Raw genomic sequence first — 17,444 nt, 5'->3', positions numbered from 1 at the left:
TGTGTGTGTGTGTAATCCCACCCACTACCCAGATACTGAAAAGTTTCAAGAGTTACAAATATTTTCTTTCCATGTAGGAATGTAAATAGTTCAACTTTAGTAAGTCCCTTATGACTTCTCTTTGCTGTTTACCTTTTCATGTTTCTCTTCATTCTTGTGTTTGAAAGTCAAATTTTCTTTTCAGCTCTGGTCTTTTCATCAAGAATGCTTGAAAGTCCTCTATTTCATTGAAAGACCATTTTTTCCCCTGAAGTATTATGCTCAGTTTTTCTGGGTAAGTGATTCTTGGTTTTAGTCCTAGATCCTTTGACTTCTGGAATATCATATTCCATGTCCTTGGATCCCTTAATGTAGAAGCTGCTAGATCTTGTGTTATCCTGATTGTATTTCCACAATACTTGAATTGTTTCTTTCTAGCTGCTTACAATATTTTCTCCTTGACCTGGGAACTCTGGAATTTGGCCACAATGTTCCTAGGAGTTTCTCTTTTTGGATCTCTTTCAGGCAGTGATCAGTGGATTCCTTGAATACTTATTTTGCCCTCTGGTTCTAGAATCTCAGGGCAGTTTTCCTTGATAATTTCATGAAAGATGATGTCTAAGCTCTTTTTCTGATCATGGCTTTCAGGTAGTCCCATAATTTTTAAATTATCTCTCCTGGATCTGTTTTCCAGGTCAGTTGTTTTTCCGATGAGATATTTCACATTATCTTCCATTTTTTCATTCTTTTGGTTTTGTTTTGAGATTTCTTGGTTTCTCATAAAGTCATTAGCCTCCATATGTTCCATTCTAATTTTGAAAGAACTATTTTCTTCAGTGAGCTTTTGAACCTCCTTTTCCATTTGCTTAATTCTGCTTTTTAAAGCATTCTTCTCCTAATTGGCTTTTTGAACCTCTTTTGCCAATTGAGTTAGCCTATTTTTCAAGGTGTTATTTTCTTCAGCATTTTTTTGGGTCTCCTTTAGCAAGATGTTGACCTGCTTTTCATGCTTTTCTTTCATCTCTCTCATTTCTCTTCCCAGTTTTTCCTCCACCTCTCTTACTTGATTTTCAAAATCCTTTTTGAGCTCTTCTGTGGCCTGAGCCCATTGGGTGGGCTGGGATACAGAAGCCTTGACTGCTGTGTCTTTCCCTGATGGTAAGCATTGTTCTTCCTCATCAGAAAGGAAGGGAGGAAATACCTCTTCACCAAGAAGGTAACCTTCTATAGTCTTATTTTTTTCCCTTTTCTGGGCATTTTCCCAGCCAGTGACTTGACTTCTGAGTTTCCTTTCCACACCCACCACGCCTCCAGATCCACCCAGCCAGTGCTTGGGGTCTGAGATTCAAATGCTGCTTCCCAGCCTCAGGGCTTTGGGCGGGTTGAAGCTGCTATTCAGTGTGAGATTAAGTTCAGGTGCTCAGGTGGGGGCAGGGCCGCCTCATTGGGCTCAGTTCCCTCAGGGGGTTTATGCAGAGACCTTCAACAATGAATCTGGGCTCCTGCCTGCTTGGAGAACCCCTGTCCACTGCCGCCCCCGCTGCTGCCTCCCGAGGGGGCCTGAGTTATGGGGACACCCCACTCCCCTCTCGACCAGCCAAAGAGACCCTCTCACCGACCCTTATCACCTGTGGGTGGAGGGACCTGCATGGCTGCTGGAGATTCTGTCCCTGAAGCCTGCTCAGATCTGCTCCTCTTGGTGCTGCATGGCCAAGGCAGGGCTGGGCTCTGCTCTGGGTCTGGTGCATGACGGACCTTTCAGGTCAGTTTTCCAGGGCTCTCTGGAACAGAAATCTCCTCCACTCTGTTGTTCTGTGGCTTCTGCTGCTCCAGAATTTGTTGGGAGTTCTTCTTTACAGATATTTTATGGGCTGTGGATTCGGAGCTAGCATATGTGTGTCTTTCTACTCCGCCATCTTGGCTCCTCCTCTGATAGTATATTTTCTAGGAGTATACGCACACATTGCCAGAGCTGGCTCCTTATTTGGGAGCCTCCAAAGGAAAATGTGGGAGAAAAGAGGTGTTAGACTGATTACCAAACTGAAGGTCTGCAAAGCCACTGTGCTGACCTCATTGCTGTATGTATGTGAAACTTGGTCAGTCTACCAGCACCATGCCAGGAAACTGAATTGCTTCCATTTGAATTGTCATAAGAAGATTCTGAAGATCACCTGGCAGGGTAAGGTACCAGACATTGAGGTCCTTTCTCAAGCTAAATAGCCAACCCTTCAAACCCTGTTGCAGAGAATGCAACTCCAATGGGCTGGCCACGTTGTTCAAATGCCAAATGTATGTTTGCCTAAAACACTATTTTATAGAGAACTCACATAAGGGAAGTGCTCATGTAGTGGTCAGAAGAAGCGATACAAGGACACTCTCAGTCTCTCTGAAGAACTTTGGAATCAATTGTGAAACATGGGGGACACTGGCGCAGGATCACCCAGCCCATGTCAGAGAATGTGCTCTATGAGCAAAACAGAATTGAAACAGCTCAAAGGAAACGCAGGGTGTGCAAATTTAGAGAATTCACCTCATATGGACTATTTGTGCCCAACCTATGGTAGAGTATTCTAAGCTCATGGTGGTCTAATCAGTAAGTCAGACACATTATAACTTGACTCTAACATAGTAATGTCATTTCATTCCTCTTCAAAAACAAAAAATGATAACTACCACCAAACCATTATATTGGTCTGAGTCTATTAACTAAGACATTTGTGGGTTTATTTTTTCTTTTTTGTAAAATAAGATTCACAGCTCAGGTTAGGAGAAATGAAAATTTCAAATTCAACGACTCTCCTGAGCTAAAGAATTTACAGTCCCTGCAAGGTGTATCTGCTGCATGTCTAGGGACACATCATATACTTCATCTATCCAGTGACTCATGACACAGTTACATATGTTGTTTCATTGCGGGGAGAAGGGAAAGAAAGAGAAAGGGGAGAGAGAGATAGGGGACGGAGGGAGAGACAGAGGGAAAGGTGCGGGTGCCTGTGGTACATCATATAGTAGTGTTACATACAAACAACATGCACCCCTTTCCCGTTGTCCCCAACATGCACCACATTTGGTCACACCGTGCCTAACAGGGCAGCTTGGTTGGAAGCAACAGCTATGGCATGCTATTTCTCTTCAGGCCACTAGGTGATGCTCAAAGCTTGAGCCATATCCCCTTACCACAAACCACACTTGGGTAATTGCTCACCTTTCTCTAATGCTCCAGGTTCAGAACAACTTCTTTTACAAGATGCTCTGCCCTAGAGAGTCACACAGTTTTTCAAAGAACCCTCCTGCTCATGGGCTGTTTTTCAAGAAGCTGACCACTCTTGTACAAAGCTTCCTGGTCGTATTTTTCCAAATAAGTCTGTTGTCTGTCATGTGCCCAGATGACACCAGGCGCCATATTTCATGGGAGCTCATGGGCTTGATCCGTTTCTGACATGTGCTCAGGGCAGACTCCAAAATAGCTCTTCCACATTATATCGGTTTCATTTTAAAATCTGTCAATTACATAGAAAATTTCTCTTGATGTGGAATTGTCATCAATAGGCTCCCAGTATAACAAATATCTCCCAATGTCAGTTTTGATATCTTTCAGCCAAGTTTGTTACCCTAGTGTCTTCACTCTTCTCTCTCTCTCTCTCTGTCTCTCTTTCTGTCTCTGTCTCTCCGTCTGTCTATCTCTGTCTCTGTCTGTCTGTGTCTGTCTCTCCCTCCCTCCTTCTCTCTCTCTCTCTTTCTGTCTCTCTGTCTCTGTCTCTCTCTCTGTCTCTCCGTCTATCTCTGTCTCTGTCTGTCTGTCTGTGTCTGTCTCTCCCTCCCTCCTTCTCTCTCTCTGTTTCTCTTTTTCGGTCTCTTGGTTTCCAAGAAATGATTCATCTCTTACAATGACTGTGCACCATTGCTTCTTTTCCCAAACCCCGAAAGAACTGGGTCCCATGGACTGATACCAGGGCCACAGCTCCTTTCTGGACACTTTCCCCTGTCTTGGCTTCCATGACACCATCCTTGATTCACCTGCCTGTCTAATGATTTCAATTTCTTCGCTTTTGCTCACTCATCGTGCATGTCCTGTTCTTTAACTGTGGCTACCACTCAAGGTTCTGTCTTATGAGAAGGGCTCCCAGGGTTTCGCCAGTTTGCCACAGGGGTCCTGGCTGCCAGAAAGAGGAAGAGCCACTAATCCAGAAGGACTTGGGTAGATATTGGGGGTGGGTGAGGAGGGAGGAAAGACCAGAGATTCGGATGAGAGTGGGACAAGATGTGGAGTGAGTCGCTAGGTCTGATTAGGCACATCCTGAGACAAAATCAATGACAAGCAGATGGCCTCTAGGCTAGAGGAGAGGGTCAGGTGGTCCCCTCGGTGACGGTTAGCCAGTCACAGGGGCAGAGCACCCCAAAGGTTATGCATAATGTTAAGATGAGCAAAGCACTGTGCTAATGTGCGATTGGGGCCACAAGGGGCAGCGTAGTGCACAGAGCTCTGGGCCTGGAGTCAAGAAGGCTCATTCATCTCCCTGAGCTCAAATCCAACTTCAGATACTTGTTAGCTTGGTGCCCTCGGGCAAGTTACTCAACACTTTGCCTCAGTTTCCCCATCTTCAAAATAATCAGGAGAAGGAAATGGCAAGCCACTCCAGTATCTTTGCCAAGAAAAAAACAGAGGGGTCATGAGGAGTCAGACATGACTGAAACGATTGAACAATGGCCTCTGTCTCCACATAGACAGACAGACAGACAGATAGATAGATAGATAGATACATACATACATACATACATAAATAGATACATAGATACATTAGATAGATAGATAGATAGATAGATACATTAGACAGATAGATAGATAGATGATAGATAGGTAGGTAGATAGGTAGATAGGTAGATAGGTAGGGTAGACATACAGATATATACACACATACATATATACACAAATGCATACACATATATACATCTATAATTTATATATATTGATATTTTGGAGATTTAGTGACTTATGTATGTGCTCACCTGGATATCTAAAACAAGGATGACAAGAAAGAGAGGAGAAGAGAACAGAGGGAAAGGAGAGGAGTAGAGAGTCGCAACTGGAACCTCACCTTCTCCCAGAAGCCTTCTCCAGCCCATTAATTCCAGGCCTTCTCTCTGCTCAAGGTCTTCTATTGACCCAGGGTAGAACTTGCTTTGTCTACCCCTGCTTGTTGTCTCCCCTGAGGGCAAGGCTTTTCTTTGGCTTCCCTTTGTATCCCTGGTAATACTACAGAGTCTGGCATATAGTAGGTGCTTAATAAATGTTGCTTGACTGACAGAGGGGATAAACAATAGTACCCCACGGTGTGGGCAGCACCCTTGGGGCTTAGAATTGTCCACCTGGCTGGTACTGTGGGCATCGCGGTGCACACTCTGAGTTAGATAGTCCACTTCTCATGGCCAGCAGAGGGCAGCAAAGCCATGCTCCTGAAGGTTGGGGGGGTGGGGGCAGTTCCCTGAGTCTTGGAGCTGCAAGAGACCCTTTTTAAGCTTATGCAGAGGTTCTTAACCTGGGGTCCGTGAATTTTAAAAAAATATATTCTTTTTAACCATTTTAAATATTCCATTAACTGATTTCCTATTGTGTGTTTTGTGCATTTAGGAAAATTGTTCTGAGAAGGGGTCCCCAGCCTTCCAGGGGGTCCTGGACATGTGAAAGGTCCACAGCCTGCTCCAGTGCAGCTCCTTTGGTTTACAGAAGAGGAAACTGAGTCCCAGAGGAGATTGTGACACAGGGGTTGGCTGGGAACCTGCTTAAAAACATTACTAACTGTATTTCAATATAAGTGGCTTCCTTTGCACCCTATGGATTATAGTTTATATATTTAAAATCATGATACTGAGGAGTCCCAGACTGACTTCCCATGGGGTCCAGGGCACAAAAAAGATGAAAAATCATTAGATTTTACAGAGGATTTGCTCGAGGTAGCTGATGGCGCAGAGGACAGAGCACTCAGGAAGATCTGAGTTTGAATCCTGGCTCAAGCACTTACTAACTATATGACCCTGGAAAGTCACTTAAGGCCAGTCTTCCTCAGTTTCCTGAAATGTAAAGTGGAGATCATAGTAGCACCTACCTCAAAGGTTTGTTGTAAAGATCAGATGAAATATTATTTATAAAGCGCTTAGCCCAGTGCCTGGCACATAGTCCGTGTTTAATAAACATTGATTGATTGGTAGATTCACACCTTCACTTATTAACCTAGGGCTAATAGACCGGCCAAAAACAGATATCCCCTTGGTGGATCAGTGGAGAAAGAGGAAACCACTGGAGATTAAGAATAATTTGGAAAGGTCTCTTCAAGATAAGGAAGCATATTTCCTTCCTTTTGGCAGAGGGAGGGTAGGACGAGCTATTGTCCCAATGGGGTGGGGGTAGGGGTGGGGGTGTGTGATGGAGCCAACTCAGACTGGCTCAGGAGAGTTCAATTGTTAAATTTTCAGTGAACATTTACACCTTGAAACTTGACAAACTACAAATCAAGGCTTGACTTAGTGTTCTGTTAATCACCTTTACTGAAGAGAGTGATGGAGAAAATGTTTATAGGGATTAAATTTACAAGTGTGTTGTGGGTACTCTTCTCTCAGAACTAGTTGTTAAACATTTACTAGCACACCATTGATTATATGCATTGGCAGTCACAGTCCCTGTAATGAAGTTTGTTGCTTTTCTTTGCCATAAGGGAAGGTTCAAAGGGAAGGGGGTAGAGGGAAAGTGCTGAAGCAAAGACAAAAGAGGTCAATAAAACTTTCTTTTTAAAGGATAAGACTCTTCCAAGAGTTACAGCTTACACTCATTAAGGCAGTAACTCATAGAGCATAGGTTCTCAAAGTGGGCGATACCACCCCCTTCGGGGGCTCTGCAGTGATCTAGGGGGAGCTGTAGTAGCTTCAGGTGCAATTGCGAGGTGTTGAATAAAAATAAGGGGGCTGTGGAAGCACAAGGAAAGAAGAGAAGTTTGAAAAAATCATTCATATATGTTTCATCTGTTGTGCAACAGGGCTAAAGGTATAGTGATTACATTATTTTCCACATAAATACACAAAATGCAAATTGTAACCTATCAGTGGTCAAGACTGACGACAGGTCTTAACAAATAGGTGTTGGCAGACCAGCCTGATGTGCATTATCGGAAAGTTCAGCATGCATCAGCAGGAATATATGTGTGTAATGACTTGTTTACAATTCGATAATATATGATTACACGAGGCAATACTACATAATCAAAATTTCAATGCAGGAAAAATCCCACAAATTTACAATGAATTATTAAATTTAAGATGTCATTTAAAATTTTTTTTTGAAATGATGCAATTTTTTTAAAAAACCATTAAAGGGTTAAAGAAAGTAGATTTCCAGAGCTGAGTAATTTTCTTTTTAAAGGGGGCAGTAGGCCAAATAAGTTTGGGAATAGTGGCTGCACATCTGCTCTGAGTTCAAATCCTGCCCCTGATACAAACTGGCTGTGGAACCCTGGGCAATCCCTTCCCCTCCCCCTGCTCCAGCCACCTATGGAAGGCTATCACTTGCAGAGAAGGGGCTGACTAGCATTGGAATGGAGAATTTACTCACCCAGGAATTTCCAGCATCAATGAAATCTCAATCCTAGCTAGAATGATTTAAGGGATTTCTGAAATGCCCAGAATCATTCCTTGGGTCTCTTTAATGAAAAGGAATAGACTTTGCATCATCCTTTCAATTAGTTCAATTTAATTGAGCAAATGTCTATTAAGCAATTCCTCGGAGCCAGGAGCTGGGCCAGTTGCTGGGAATGGAGAAAGGGCCCTGGTCCAAAAGCTACCCTGTGCACCTCCTGCAGGGGGGGCCTTAGCCAAGCTCCCCAACAGCCAGCTCTGAGTCTCATTTTTAACATCTAGAAAATGATGGGTTGGTTTAGCGTGTCTCAGGGGTCCCTTCCTGCCCCTTAACTTCAAAGAATTCATATTCTGCTGGGAGAGGTGTCCATAGCAGCAAAAATAGAAAATCAATCAAGAAGGGAGAAAGCATTCCACAACTGAGGAAATCCCAGAAGGCTTCAGAGAGTATGGTGTGTGAGCTGAGTACTGACTAAGGCATCTCGGAGGTGAACAGGAAGGTCATTCCAGACACAAGGAATAGTTCATATAAACCATTATATAATTACGTTATGTTATAGATTATATAAATTATTATAGTTGAGAGATGGTATTTCAATTTCATAGAATAGTTTCATTTGAATGGAATGTAGAGTATGTGAAGGGGAATAATGTGAAATACAACTTAAACACCAGGAAGAGGAGACTGTAATTTATTTTAGAGGAAATAGGCAGCCATGGAGGACTTTTGAGCAGGGCAGTGACACCATCAGATCAGTGTAGCCCAAGTGTCCTCACCTGTAAAACAATGGGCTGGCACCAGATGGCATCCGGGGTCCTCATCTGCTCTAGAGATAAGACACCTACATTTTATGAGCCTAGAAGGGGGGCTCTGGAGGAGATCACAGAACAAGGGAAAGACTTCTTTAGTCAATGAGATTTGAGGGAAGTCTTAAAGGAGATGAAGGAATAGACTGAGGGACAGGAAAAGGCCAGAGCTAGTAGATGAACCCAAGGAAACCGCTGGCATCACTGAACTGTGGGTGGGAAGGAGTTCCTTGGGTATATAGCAGGCACTTAATATATGCTTGTTAATGGATTATTTGAATGAAAACATATGAAACAAATTCCCTATTCGTATTCCCCATCTCCAGTGAAAGAGGAAGAGGCACTTTTAGAAATATACGTTACCTCTAACATCACCTCCTGTTACATCTCCTGCCATGTTACAATCTCCATCTTGTACCCATGATACCCATTAGGTCCCATTTGTCCCCTTGCTTGAGGCCCTCTTCTTCCACTTACTTGTCCCCAATCCTTGGGGCTTTATATAAACAGAGTTGAGTCCCTGGAGTATATTGCTGGCTCCGTCCTTGAATTTTGTCTCTTGTGAATTTCTAGATAAGGGTACCACTCTTCTTCCTACCTTGTAGCTACGTTCTAGGCGAGAAGCATCAAACACACAGCCCCAAGGCCACATGGACACTTACAACACTCTTGTGGCCAGAACCAGATTAAAATGTCATTGGGAAATAGTTTTAAATTATTTATTTTAACATTCATTTTAAAAAAATTAGTTTCAAATTCTCTCCCTCCCTCCTGTTCCTCCTCTATCCATTGAGAAGACAAGCCATATATCAATTATACGTGTAAATACATGCGAAACAGGTTTCCATATTAGCTATGCTGCAGGACTCCCCACCCCAAACAAAAACAACCACACAAACAAGAAAAAGCAAGAAAAATAAAGAAAGTGAACAATGTCCACTTCAATCTGTACTCGGAACTGATAAATTCTCTTTCTGAAGCGAAATGGCATTTTCCATCACGAGTCCTTTGGAATTGTCTTGATCAGAGTTGCTATGTCCTTGGCAATTGGTCATCCTTACAACATTGCTTTTTTTGTGTTGTTATTGTGACCAATGATCTCTTGGTCCTGTTCACTTCACTTTGCATCAGTTCATGGGAGAATTTTTTTAACCCATCTTACTCATCATTTCTTATAGCAAAATAATATTTCAACATAATCATATACTACAACTCTTTCAATTCCCTAATTGATGAGCATCCCCTCAACTTCCAAAAATGTGATTGAAATATTTAATAATAATGCAAATACAATAAAACATAGATAATGTTAACTTCTAGTTTTCCAGGTCAGTATGGGGGAAATCCTCCTGTCTCATCTGTAGATCCTATTTTTATTTGAGCCTGACGCCATTGTCCTAGAGCATCTAGGCTGGTGGATATGCAGAGGTACTTTCCCCCTCACCCTGCCTATTCAATTTAAAACTCCTTTTTAAAAATTAAGTTTTCAAGACTTCAGGCTGATACATTTTTGTTAATCCTTGTTAGGTGTTGCAGAAATGGTCCAGAAATACAAAACCTCTTAAAAGAGGCTCCATCTGCCTCTCACTCCCCAAACCGGCTTTTCTCTCCTGACATTGCCCTGGATCAGCAGCAGTCATGAAAACACCACCTGTGTCCCTGAGGGTTGGAGTTTCTTGCCCAAGCCATCTGGAATTTGAGGGATGCTTCTTAGATTCTTCCTGGAAGGGTCAATGAATCACCTGAAGTGTTGTTAATTGTCATTAAGTTTGACAGAGGTGAGGAGTTCTGTTATTCCCTCCTGGATACGGTCTCCAGGGAGACAGCCGCCTCTCTATTCTGCCTATTGGGTCATCGTGAAATGAGATGGGAGATGGGAGATGAGACAGACTTCAGGTGGCATGCCCAGCCTTGACCAGGAGGATGCCACAGAGACGTCTGGCCAGAGAAGTGTCTGGCTTTTTAAACTCCCATGGCTTCTATAACCTCTAGGATCAATATGGAGCTCCTCTGCAGGGCAGAAAAAGCCCTTCTCCACTTGGCCCCCTCTGTCTCTCCAGTCTTATGCTATTTTCTTAACTCTCTCTGTGGTTCAGTTAAACAGGTCTTCAAAGACCTCCTCAGGCACAACCTCCACCTTTCTCCTCTGAGCCTTTGAACTGATTGGTTGTCTGGCACGCCTGGAAAGTGCTGTCTTCTTTGCCACCTAGAATCCTTGGTTTTCTTCAAGATGCATTTCAAATGCTGCCTCTTATAGGAGGTCTTCCTTGATTCTGCCCCCACTCCTGCCCTGTCCCAGTGCTTGTATCTGCTTGCCTCTCTCTCTCTCTCTCTCTCTCTCTCTCTCTCTCTCTCTCTGTCTTTCTAGTAACTAGTAAGTATTTGAACCCACATTTGAACTCAGGCCTTTCTGATTCCAGGCCTGGTGCTCTGTCCATTCTAGCCACCTCCCTATCTTGTCTGACAAATACTGTATTCCTCAATGCTAATAGTTGTTGTCACTGTTGGTATTAAGTGCCAGATGAGTGATCGATGGATTGAGAGAAGTTTGGGGAGAGAAGAGAGGAGATGAGTGAGGAAATAAGAGATGGTCTTAATGTCTTCAGGGAGGTAGAAGGCAAGGACATCTGTTGAGAGATTAGTCGATGCCTCCTGGCTTTTTAACACTAAATTTCTACAAATGCCTCTGCCTTTTCAGTATCGAAATGTCCCTTATAACAACAAAGTCAGTGAAGCAAAAACAACTGACTGCATTTATCAAGTGTGCCTCATTCTGCCCCTGCAGTCCCCTGCCTCTCTAGCAAAAAGTGGGAAGTACTGTCTCATATACTAAAGACACCCAATGGGGAAATTTTCAGTGGGAACACTTACATAATAACAACTCTCCTTTATACAGATCTTACTGTGCTAAATGCTTATTCCAACCATCGTCTCATTTCCTCCTCACCACAGCGAGGGAATTAGGTATTATGGCTAATTCTCATTTTACGGATGAGAAAACTGAAGCAAACAGAGGTTAAGTAATTGTCTGGATCAGATTTGAACCCAGGTCTTCCTGGCTGCAGGTCCAGTGCTCTACCCACAGAACCACCTGCCTGCTCCTGTTTATACTTTGGAAATGGGCAAACGCTATAACTCAATGGTGTGGCTTATTATTATGTTGATTTTTTTTAGACTTAAGAAAATGATGAGGAAAATATTAATAATTCAGATCAAACCAAAAAGTGCATTTGCACAGTTTTTTTTTTTTCTGGAGAGGTTAAACACTTAATGGAACACCAAGTTATTGCAGTCATCATGCCTATCGTCCTCATGGTCCCTGTTATTTCCCTTTGCATCAGTTCATAGAAATCCTCTCATGTTTCTCTGAATTCCTCATATCTGTCATTTCTAACCAGTACTGGGCTGTTCCAGACTTGGAAAAGAATCCACATCCCTCTAGAACTAAAATCATGAAAACTCTGGGCTGCAAACTGAGCAAAGAACAGTCATTTTTATGTCCTCTTTTCCTGGAAATGTGCTGTGCTGGCATTTGAAAAGACAATTTTCCACTCTGCCTCTCCACGCTGGGAGAGACAATAAGGTGTTTGGGCAGGGACTCCCTCTGAGGGGGAGGGAGCCACTGGGGAAACTCCAGGCTTGTGAAGTGAGGGGAGTGAGTTGTCCAGACATGCCTCAAACAGGTCCTGGGCCCAGGGGATGATGGCACTCGGCTCACCCTGCTGGCCAGCCCCACCTGCTGCTTACACAGCTGTGTGAGTGCATTATCAAAGGACAAAACAGAGTTTTATGTTGAGGGCTTAGGATGAAGGTCATGCCTGATGGACAAGGAATGAGGAAAATATCCATCCATTCATCCATCCGTCTGTCAGTCCATCCATCCATTCATCCATCCATCCACCCATTCATCCATCTGTCCATTCATCTGTTCATCCATCTGTCCATCTACTTATCCATCCATCAATACAATGGACAAAACCTACTATGTGCAAAGCGCTTTGTTAAACACTGGGGATACAAAAGTAAAAATTAAAAACATCTTGTTATCAAGGAGCTTGCCATCTACTGGAATGGATTCATGGAGAATGGAGGATTTGAAAATTTTAAAGGATGGAAAGAAATTCTAGAACCCCAGAATCTTAGTTGGAAGAGGTCATTCAGTGCAGCCTGTACCTTCCTGAAAGTCCCCCTACAACATTCTCAACAAGTCATCTCAACCTTCCTCTGAAGATTTCATCCCCACCCCAATCCCACCTCCCACTCTCTCTTCTCCAGGATAAAATTCTTAGTCCCTTTTATTTCTTCTCATAGAAGTCTTCTGTCCTCATACCTTGCCTATAATGTGGCACCAAGAGTCAAACACAGTTTTGGCTAGCGTCTCTCTCATTCTGGACTTCTCTGTTAATGCAGTGAGGCATTTGTGAACTGTTCAAAACGTGGGTCTGATAGGAATTATTGGGTAGGAGAAATGAGGAAGACGGAAGAGTCAAAGAAAGCCCCTGGGTTTTGAACATGTAACCTTGAATGAATAAGGATGCCAGGGACACTCTTCTGAGTGAGTCAGCAGGAAGAGCAGGGGAAGGGGGCAATTTGGGGGATGGGTCATAGACCTACTGCTGAAAGATCATCCAGTTTATGGGCTCATGGAACCCACCAAGAGTCCTTGTCGGAGCAGGGCTCAGGGTACCACCTGGGGTCGGTGTCTGGGCATTCACCCCAGCACTCTTCCTACTCTCACTGTCCCCCTCCCCACTTTCTTTCTTATATCTGCACTCCTTTCACCATCTAGCCCTACCTCTGGCACAAGAAAGTGGAGTGAGCGAACCATTTCCAAATCCCGGGGATCAACACTCTTTCCCTACCGCACACAGACTGACTCACTTTTCCTATACAACCACTGAATCCCTCCTCCCACTCCATCCCACTCATGAACTCCCAAGCCATCCATACAAAGGCTAGCTTCAACTCAAGCACTCAAGACAAGCACACTCCTTCCATCACCACACCCAGGCCAGTCTCCAGTTTTCAAAACAACCAATACTAGTCCTGAGGCTACTTCCTGTGTCCTTAATTAGATAAGGAGACATCTGACTGTGGGTACTTTTGGCCTTAAGGGTGCAGATGTTTCTTTCTTCCCAAAGGGTCCCAGGACACCCTGAACCCTAGACCCCAAAGAGGTAGGTCTTCTTCATACTCACATCTTTGGATTCCATTTTAAATCTAATCCTAGTGTTGCCTGGGTCTTCTTGAGAATCAGAGCCTTGAGACAGGTGGCTCTGATTTACTCAGTACTCCTCCCCTTCCAAGCTACTTCCCAGGCTTGTTATCTATATGTATGAGTCAAACATGCTGTGTCAGCCACATGGTTTCACCTCAAACCTGCTGGCCATGTCGCTTCCTTTCTGGACCCTTAATGTTTCAGTCACTGACCCCAAATCAAGGTCACAGTTGGACAATTTCATTAGATTAGATAAAAGTTTAGTAAAATTCCAAATCAATAGACACATTCATCACAAACATCCCATACATTTCCTTTTCAATTTTCTAAAGGGTGAAAATCCTTTTCCAGTTGGTGTCCATGTCAACCTTTCAACTGCATCATGGGAGTATCAAACACTCAACTCAGAAATCCAGTGTTGTATGACAGATCTCCTTTCTGTCCCTATTGTATCCACTCAAGGGTGGGCTGGGGTGAGGATCCAAGTCATCCCAGCCATGTGGAAATACCAGGCTATATGAAGGACTTCTCCACAATACATAGTCATTTCATACAGTTTTCCTGATTCTGCTCACTTCAATCAGAATCATTTCAAACAAATCTTTCCAGGTTTGTCTGAATCTGTCTCTTATTTTTGTTATTCAACCATTTTTCAGTCATGTCCTATTCTTTGTGACCACATTAGGGGTTTTCTTGACAAAGGTACTGGAGTGGTTTGCCATTTCCTTCTCCAGGTCATTTTACAGATGAGGAAACTGAGGCAAACAGAGCGAAGTGACTTGCCCAGGATCTGATGCTGGATTTGAAGTCAGGTCTTCTTGACTCCAGGTTGGGAGCTCTGTCCACTTATTTTCTTATAGCCCATTCCAAGTTCATACCTTATTTATTCTGCTGTACCTCAACTGATGGTTGCCCTCTTAGTTTCCAGTTCTCTGCTCTAACAGAGTGACTATAAATATAGAGATAGATTTACATAAACATGATTATAAATTTTATATTTATAATGGCAGTTAAATCACATGTTACACAGTTCTATGATAATTATATGTACTGTATCATATTATATTACATATATTACGTAATTTAAAATTTATACATATAAATATATATATTTACATATGGGTCTTTTCTTTTTGCCTTTTATCTCTTTGGGGGTATATGCCTTATGATGGTATAACAGGTTAGTGACTTTGTGCGTAGATTTCCCCAGTTACTTTCTATGACATTTGAATCAATTCACTGCTCCAGCAACAGGGCTCTAAGTGTGTCAGTTGTCCCACATCCTCTACAACAGTTGCTATTTTCCATTTTTGGCAGCTTTGCCTATCTGGCAGGTGTGAGTTTCCTTAATTTACATTCCTGTTATTGTCAGTAACTTGGAGCATTTATTCCTCTAGTTGTGGATAGCTGCTTCTTGAGAGGCAGACATCCCAGTTCTGAGATCTCTGGTCAATCGTTCTGCCTTGAGTTGTCCAAGCCTGTCGACATCTTCGTTTCAAGTATCTAGAAATGACGTTAGCAGCAAAGATAAAAATAATAACAAACATTTCCATAGCACTTCATGGTTTACAGAGCACTGCCAAGTGCACCCCTGGGGGCATTCATCAAATCTATCCTTCTCTTTGGTCCCACCACGGTCTGGCATCATGAGCAGATGTTTCCGTGTTACCAAAATGTCTATTTCTCATTTTTTGTTATTTGGGGAAATTTTCATCCTATTCTTCTCAACAGCTTCTTTTCCAAAACTTCTCTTCTCTTGATAGTGATAATGATGAAGAATGGATGGATGATGAGAAGAGAGGAATTTATGAGGAGACAGCATGACGTAAGATAGGGAGCTGTCCCTGGTGTCAGGAAGATCTGGATTTAAGTTCTGTCTGGGCTACATACCCGGGGCAAGTCACTTCACTTCTCAGTGGCACCCTACAACTCTCCAAGACCCTGGTCTGCAGGGGAGATGATCATCAGTTCCTACCTGGGAAGTTCCTCATCCTAAACTGAAAAAACACAGGCTAGCCTGGTCAAAACAAACTCAAGAAATTCCCTTATGGAGTCAGTCAGTCAATTAGCATTTATCAAGCACCTACTATGTGCCAGGCATTGTGATAAGCCCTGGAGAAATAAAGAAAGGCAGAAAATGAACCCAACAAATTCTATGCAGGATAACTGGGAGTTAAGAAACAGAGGGAAGACTCCAGCTTTCACAGGGATCAAGAAAGGCTTCTTGCAGAAGATGTAAATTTGACTGAAACCAGGGAAATCAGATGGTGAGGATGAGGAGGGAGAAACTTCCAGGAAGGGGGGACATCCAGTGAAGATACCTGGGGCTTCAAGATGGAGTGTCTTGTTTGAGGAGCTGCTAAAAGGACAGTGTTACTGGGACACAGAGTCTGTGGGGGCAGGGGAGACAGATTATGAAGGGTTTGAAAAGATTGTTTTTGAACCTCCAGGCAATCAGAAGCCCCTGAGGTTTATTGAATGGTCAAAGGTGACGATGCTATGCTAAGTGCACTCTCTGGAGCAGGACCGACCCCCAAGAAAGGATTCACAGAACAGCTTCCTTTGCATCTCCCCACAGTGGGTGGGAAGGGGGGGGCAGGGAGCGGCGAAACATAAGGAGAGGAGGGGAGGTTCCATACACTCCCTTTCCTTGGACAGAACCTCTTTGGAAACCCTCTAGCCTTGCCATCTCTTTGGACATGGCTTGTGGTCTGCATGGTCTGCCTGTGCCAAGAAAAGGATCCTGTGGGCAGCAGGAAACATGCTGTGGTTTAGGGAGTGGGGAACCATGGATGGGATCCAATCCCTTTCCCTATTAAGTTCTTGTCCTCTGCTTTTGGAGAAACCACTGCTCCTGGTCCCTGCTCGGGGCTGCTTGCAGCTTCCCTCTGCTCGCCTGATTCCTCTGGGTTCACCACACCCTAGCCTCTGGCATCCAGGAGCCAGGCTCCTGCTGAGCCCTGACCCCATGGGAATCTGACCGAAAGAGGTTCCCTCCCCCTGGCTCATCCTTAGGGTCTGCTCACTCTCTTGTGCAGGGAGGCTGGAATCTTAGAAAGCCCTAACTACTTCTGCGGTCATGGGTCTCTGCTATGGCCACATCTGGGGGTTCTTTCATTGTAATTAGGGAGCTTACAGTTCCTCTTTTTCTCCTCCCTTTACCCCTGCCAAGTCCAGTGGGGGGAGTGGTGCTGCGGAGCAAGCACTAGACCTTGAGCCAGGATTTGAATTCTGGGACTGAAACTTGTGAGCAGTGTGACTTTGGGCAATTCACATTTCCCCTGGAGCCTCAGCTTTTTCATCTGCAGAATGGAAATAAGAATTCTTACACTACCTGCTTCACAGATTATTGTGAACCCTTAAGGCCAATAGAATGAGTTATTATTAGTAGTAATTCTCTTTAAAAATGACCAACCTTGTCCTTGAAGAAATGACATAGTATAGCTCTCTCTCTTTATTGGAGAGGGGGACTGTGAGATAAGGATCAAAGCCCTAGATCTGGGAGGGACCTCAGGGGTCATTGAGCCCAACCTCCTCTTTGTACAGATGAGGAAACTGAGGCCCAGCATGAGACATTGTATTTAACTAACATGTTAATTCTCTTTATAGGACTTCTGTGTATATTGAGTACTTGTCTCCCTAGTCAGAATGAAAGCCCCAGACTGGGTCCTTCTTTGTTTTTGAATCTCCAGCACTCAGTGTAGCGAATGGCCCATAGTGGCTGACTGCTGATTGATTGATCAGATGTATCGATCATTTGGACTGGCAGACTCATTTAATGTGTTCATTAGTTTTGCTGGACTGATTTCTTTTTTTT

This window comes from Notamacropus eugenii, chromosome 2 (assembly GCF_028372415.1).
Source record: "Notamacropus eugenii isolate mMacEug1 chromosome 2, mMacEug1.pri_v2, whole genome shotgun sequence".
NCBI classification, from domain to species: domain Eukaryota; kingdom Metazoa; phylum Chordata; class Mammalia; order Diprotodontia; family Macropodidae; genus Notamacropus; species Notamacropus eugenii.
Note: the sequence above shows the minus strand (reverse complement) of the source record.